This window comes from Schistocerca nitens, chromosome 9 (assembly GCF_023898315.1).
Source record: "Schistocerca nitens isolate TAMUIC-IGC-003100 chromosome 9, iqSchNite1.1, whole genome shotgun sequence".
Taxonomy (NCBI): Eukaryota; Metazoa; Arthropoda; class Insecta; order Orthoptera; family Acrididae; genus Schistocerca; species Schistocerca nitens.
Genome location: NC_064622.1, coordinates 283,068,739 through 283,076,175, shown reverse-complemented (window position 1 = coordinate 283,076,175; position 7,437 = coordinate 283,068,739).

Genomic DNA, 7,437 nt, shown 5'->3' with positions numbered 1-7,437 from the left:
TGTGGCTCTTAACCAACTGATCCGCAAACCGCCCAAGTAGAATCAGTCAGGTAATGCTAACACCTGCCAGTGATCCAAACATCTTGATCTCCTGTGATTAAAGCTGTAATGACATCTAGCGGATCGGGTGGTTAACTAAAGAATGCTCACATAAAATGAATCGCATTAATTACTTAAGACATGAGACATGATACACAGTGACAAAATGTATGCGCTAGGAAAGACTTCACAAACAAAACTGTCCAACAGCGTTGCAAGTAAACGATGAGCTTTTTACACACCACAACGGACAATAATTTCTTTTACAGTTTAATAAAAATGGTCGGTAGCCAGCATGAACTGAACGGGCGTTTCGCTTCCAGTTCGCACCTGGCCGTCAGGTTTCCGTTTCAGACAAGAAAACTTTGTAATCTGACTTCAGTCTTGAGGAAAACAGGTTCTGCAGGGGAATGAAAGTAGTCTAGCCTTCTCCGCACCGTTATAGATCCGGAAATAGATTCTGTGCTGAGAATTTCCGTTCGGAATTCCCCACGGTGCTCCTGTAAGAACGCGCGACTATGTTGCAGTTATCAGACAAGCGTTTTGGGAGAATCATTCACGGAGGATCGAAAATACACCCCTCCGAAGCTGTTATCGGATAAGAACTGAGTGCTGGAATGTTGGAAATCTCATGGTGTCATCACATTCTTTGCAATGTTCGTCCCACATGCGTTAACTTTTTCGGATAACCTCATTTTCATCTTTCAAGTTCAGCCAGCAAACAAAATTCTCGAGATTTGTCTCACCATAAGCCATAAGAACTTGATTCAAGCCCAGTTTCTCTTCTTCCTCATGTGCTCAGGCGCTTCATCCCATTTTTTACTTTATGACAGGACGTCGACACTGTTATGGTGATTAGTGTTCATAACCGTGCAGTGTCACGAAACTTACTCGAAAATCAATTCAGGTAACCTTGTCAATAAACGTGCTTCAGTTAACTTACAGTTTCAACAAAATGGAGCAACGGTCTTCCCAATTTGTCAATCTCTTGTATTCTGCAGAAAAAGTGTTCCCGGATAACCAGCCTCTCCTCGCATGGTTAAGCCGGATGCTTCCATCCTCACCAAATTTGATACAAAGTGATTTTTTTGAGTGCTGTTAACACAAATCCAAAGAGCTCCAGGATCGGATCTAAAATTCTGAAACTCTCTAAGCAATAATAATCCAGTAAATTGATTTTATTTACACTACAGGCCATTAAAATTGCTACACCAAGAAGAAATGCAGATGGTAAACGGGTATTCATTGGACAAATATATTATACTAGAACTGACATGTGATTACATTTTCACGCAATATGGGTGCATAGATCCTGAGAAATCAGTACCCAGAACAAGCACCTCTGGCTGTAATAACGGCGTTGATTCGCCTGAGCATTGAGTCAGACCTTGGATGGCGTGTACAGGTACAGCTACCCATGTAGCTTCAACACGATACCACAGTTCATCAAGAGTAGTGACTGGCGTATTGTGACGAGCCAGTTGGTCGTCCACCATTGACCAGACGTTTTCAATTGGTGAGAGATCTGGAGAATGTGCTGGCTAGGGCAGCAGTCGAACATTTTCTGTATCCAGAAATGTCCGTACAGGATCTGCAACATGCGGTCGTGCATTATCCTGCTGAAATGTAGGGTTTCGCTGGGATCGAATGAAGGTTGGAGCCAGGGGTCGTAACACATCTCGAAATGTAACGTCCACTGTTCAAAGTGCCGTCAGTGCGAACAAGAGGTGACCGAGACATGTAACCAATGGAACCCCATACCAACACGCCGTGTGGTACGCCAGTATGGCGATGACGAATACACGCTTCCAATGTGTGTTCACCGCGATGTCGCCAAACACGGATGCGACCATCACGATGCTGTAAACAGAACCTGGATTCATCCGAAAAAATTACGTTTTGCCATTCGTGCACCCAGGTTCGTCGTTGAGTACACCATCGCAGGCGCTCCTGTCTGTGATGCAGCGTCAAGGGTAACCGCAGCCATGGTCTCCGAGCTGATAGTCCATGCTGCTGCAGACGTCGTCGAACTGTTCGTGCAGATGGTTGTTGTCTTGCAAATGTCCCCATCTGTTGACTCAGGGATCGAGACGTGGCTGCACGATCCGTTAGAGCCATGCGGGTAAGATGCCTGTCATCTCGACTGCTAGTGATACGAGGCTGTTGGGATCCAGCACGGCGTTCCGTATTACCCTCCTGAACCCACCGATTCTATATTCTGCTAACAGTTATTGGATCTCTACCAACGCGAGCAGCAATGTCGCGATACGATAAACCGCAATCGTGATAGGCTACAATCCGACCTTTATCAAAGTCGGAAACGTGATGGTACGCATTTCTCCTCCTTATACGAGGCATCACAACAACGTTTCACCAGGCAACGCCGGTCAACTGCTGTTTGTGTATAAGAAATCGGTTTCCTCATGTCAGCAGGTTGTAGGTGTCGCCACCGGCGCCAACCTTCTGTGAATGCTCTGAAAAGCTAATCATTTGCATATCACAGCATCGTCTTCCTGTCGGTTAAATTCCACGTCTGTTGCACGTCATCTTCATGGCATAGCAATTTTAATGGCCAGTAGTGTAGCATAGTGACTCGTGGAAGAATGAAAAACTTCCGGAAGGATTTCGACAACTGCTGTTACTATGCATGGTGCCACATACGTAACATATTACGAGGTCCGTTCAAAAAATTCTGGAACAATTGAAATTTCGCGCCAATGTGTGTTGGAGCGTAATGCTGTTGGCGTCCCTGCATATGCCTACATATAGTGTGTAACTGCCGGAAATTTCATTGTTGTATGTCTGTTGTATGTCTGCTCAGTGTTGAATTGAGTAGAACGTTGTGTCGCGCAGTTCGCGAATTTCGAGGTGGCAGAGTTAGAGGAGCACCGCGACTGCATTAAATTTTGCGTGGAACTCAAGAAAATCTTTAGAGACACACCGAATGATGCAGGAAGCCTACGGTGATGAGGGCTTAACCAGTATTAGGTGTTACGATTGGTTCACACGGTTTAAAAATGGTCGGAGGGAGGTTAAAGATGACACTCGCTCAGGACGCTTTTCGACCTCTACCGACTACGGCACTACGCTGTTGTCAGGAAGGTCAACGAAATTGTGCGTGCCAATCGAAGACTGAGTGTCCGAGAGATTGTAAAAGAATGTAACATTTCAGTTGGATCATTTAATGAAACCCAGGCACCGCATCTTGGAATGCATCGTGTTGCCGTACAGTTCGTCCCATGGCTCATGAGTCAAGACCAGAAAGACTTTCGCCTCGCAGTCTGTGAAGAGGTTTTGGATAGCGCAAATAAGAACTAAATGTTTCTTAAGAGAATCGTAACTGGTGATGAGACGCGGGCCTACGGTTAGGATGCTGAGACCAATGTTCAGTCTTCACAATGGGTTGAGATAGGTTCTCCAAGACCTAAAAAAGCTGGTCAGGCCAAGTCAAATGTCCAAATTGCAATCCTTTTTCCTTCGCACTTTTCGTCATCCATTGTATCCATCAGTGTCCGAAGCGAGTTTGTGTTTCATAACAAAGAGCTTTTTACTGGTCTGGTTTGTTAGCCCAATGCCCAAATCTCTTCCTCCATCTGGGCTTGGGACTGGCAGCGGCTGTTGCAAGGCTACTTACCCAAGGCGGAGTGGAACTATGGGCAAAAGTTAAATGTAGTACTCGGGCAGTTAGATACAATTGTAACCTAGTAGTGCGAAAGCGAATTTGGCATCTGGCAACAATGGATTTCTATAGACCACCAACCAAGAGGACCTGGGGGAGTTCAGTACATACTAGTGGTTATGGAAGTGTGGTCTAAATTCATGAAGTTACACCCCATTGTCAAGGCTAAAATCAATATTGTGATGCGAATGATGGGCAATGAGAATTTCAACACCATGGGAAAACCATGCAAACTTTTATCAGACAATGGACCACAATTTACATCTCGAATGTTTTAGGAATTTATGTTTCGATGAGGAATACAGCAAGTACATAAATTTCACCCACAAGGGAATCCACGAGTGAGAGTGATGAAGGTTCTTAGTGCGCTGTGTAATGAAAAAGTCACTCCATGGTCATGAAGAGTACAAATGCAGAGATTATTTTAAACAATTTATTACATTCAAGAGAAGGTATGACGCCAATTGAAGCAACACGAGAATATTTGTATGGTGAACCTATTCTAAAGTTAGTGCAATAGCCACAGATAAAGCGAAGGAATGAACAAATAACTGAAATCGTAAACAGTAATATCCAAAGGACATTTACACGAAGTTACTAACACTTGCAGATTTTAATCAGTTACTGAGGTAGCCTGGTGAAAAAAGTTTCACATAGTTAATACTGGTGGTTGTGGGTCAGTTTGCATGTGTGTGGTGTGTGTTACCTATAGTAGATCTGTTTTAACTACATCATATGGCCACGATATAGTGAAATGCGTTGCTATAGGCTAACCACTTCGAGTGGTTCGTTTACGTGATTAGCTGGAGATATTTTTCAATTAACTTCGTCACAATGCTTTGGGACATTAATATGTTGGTTGCCGCAACAACAAATATCAACAGAGCTATGTCTATAACTATTACATATTATTTGACGTATGACCCTAACATCTCCGGTTATTATGTAAATTCGTTATCTTCTTTAACATCTTATTATTCTTCTTCTGCACTTCAAGGTGCAGGAATTTGTGCCTGTTCCGTCTTCACTTTCCACTACCACCTCATTCTCAGTCTTCCTAAGTCCATTCTTCCTCTTGGCAGGTACATTATGGCCAAATGTGGGATTCTCTTTGCGTATTATTTGTAGGTGATGTCTCCATAACGTTTTATATTGTTCAATCTTTTTACTACCATTACAAGTATTTATTTATTTATTTATTTATGCATTTATTTTACCTGGCAAGATTAGGGCCTTCAGGTCCTCTCTTACAAATATCTAGTTCATTCTTTATATTTTCATTTCTTCTGTGGTACTTCCTGGTAACACCTCTCACTTTCCTAAGAAGCCTCATTTCTGCTGTCTGTGGTTTGCTTTTATCTCGCTTTTAGGGACCCATGACACACTTTCATATAGCAATACAGATGTAGCCATGGTTTTATAAATTTTTAACTTTGTTTCCTTCCTTATTTTGTTCTGGAATATTTTATCATTCTAAATATTGACTGATACTTGTTAATCTTATTTTCTGTGCACTTGTTCATGTCACATACTACATTGCATCCTACAAAATTAAAGTAAGAGAGGTGCTCAAGTGGCGTATTATCTGAGTTTGTTTATAAATAACTTTTCTGCTACCAGTTACAATTTTCTTTTACTCATATTGCGCTTTGGCAATTGATTCCCAGTTTCAAGTGCTTTTTCTCTTTGCTCTGTGTCATTTCTATGTATTGCTTTCGATGTGGGAGATTCTGCTTTGTTTTGGTGACTTTACTCCAATACGTAAACAAACGCGCCATTGTTAGTAAGTTATCGATTTTTATATGTATTGGCGAAATTTGGAAGAACTTGTACGTACAGTTTCCTTATGGTCGGTTTGCGCGGAGGCTCACACACGTTAAACATTACACACCACTTTCAGTGCACAATATTTATCGAGAGTAACTTACATAAATAAACAGTTTCAAAGTGTTTTTAGATGTAGTTAACGGAGATGGTTACAGGTCTTCCGCAGAGTGTGATATGCATAGCAACACAGATCATAACTTGCTGTACTTATTTTACAGTGTTGCTTATTTCTGTCACCATTTTTATTTAAGTATATTGTCAAAACATCTGAAGAAATCTACCGATTCACATTCAAGTTCTTCATCGACATTTTGCCCTCGTATTTTTCGTAATGTGAATGTATCTCCAGTTCTTGTAACAAATCTATTTTATGATCTTTGTTTAGTCGACGTAGAACTTTGACCTTTTGCTCTAGTTTTCCAAACGGGTGGCCTATATTATGTATGCGGGTTTATAAACAAACCCATTGTTTTCACAGTCACATGCATTCTCAAAACCATTTACGATGGACAAAATCAGACGGTATATTATCTATTATTATTATTATTATTTTTTTTTTTTTTTTGTGCGTGGGGTGTTTCCCATGATAATAACGAGCGGGGCGATTCGGCCGCCGCTCCACAAGTTCTTTAACGCCACTACGGCGACTTGCGAGTGAATGAGGATGAAATGGTGATGAAAGACACACAACACCCAGTCATCTCGAGGCAGAGAAAATCCCTGACCCCGCGGGAAGCAAGAACGCTACCGCAACACCACGAGTCGCGGACTTTCCCATGATGAATCATGATTTTGCTTTTCTTTTTTGACATTAGAAGGTTGTATTCTCTTTTCTCTAACCGGTGTAAATTACAGTCTGCTTTCTGTAGCTCATCTTCACTTTCATCCAAAATGTTAACATCATCTGCGTACATACGGATATTGACATAATTATTTCTCTTAATCTGTGTATCCGACATTTACTTCTTGTCTCAAGTTCTTAATCACATCATTTATGTATACTTTAAATCAGGTTGGTGACAAACTGCAGCCGCCTTTGAGTCACTTATTGGTAATAATTCATTCATTTTTATTATTACGAACTTTGTTGTTATTTTTGTGTCCATGTACGCGCTTTTTATAGCTTCAATAAGATGTCTAGGACATACAGCCTTAATCATCAAGTTCCATAATTTTTTCTGTTCACAGTGTCGAAAGCTTTTTCCGAAGCCAATAAAAGCTATGCGTGTCTTTAAACTGAATTCTCGTCGTTTCTGTAAAAAAATTTATGGTGAATATATTATCACTCAACGAATAACCTTTCTGAAATTCACATTGTTCTTCTAATAGGAGTGTCTCTATAAGGGTTCTTAAACGATTAGTGATTATTTTTGAAAATTTTAACGCTGGTTTTAGGAGATTAATTGCTAATTTTTCACAACTATTTCTTTGGCCTTGTTTAAAAACTGATATAACCTCTTGTATTTTTCAAGAGATTGGGATTTTACACCAGCGCCAACATTTATTAGATAAATGTAATACTCTAAAACCACCAAAGGGACTAGTATATTTTAAAAGTCCCGTATTAATACTATCTGGACCACATGCTTTCTTTTCTTTCATATCTCGTAAAACTACATGCTGTTCTTCTAATCTGACTGAATTCATTATATTATTATGTGATGTGATCTTCTCCTCCTCCTCCTCCTTCAGTCAGGATTTTCTGTTGCCATAAGTTTTCATAAAATTATTTCCAATTCAAGTTCCACTTGTTTGAACGGAGACGCCATTGGGAATTTTACGTAACATAGTTTGAGAGCTGAATACTGACTTCATTCTTATGAGCTGTCACACTGAGACAGCAAAAAATCCACACAAAATAGTTACGCCTGCGTCTTTTACTACTGTAAGAG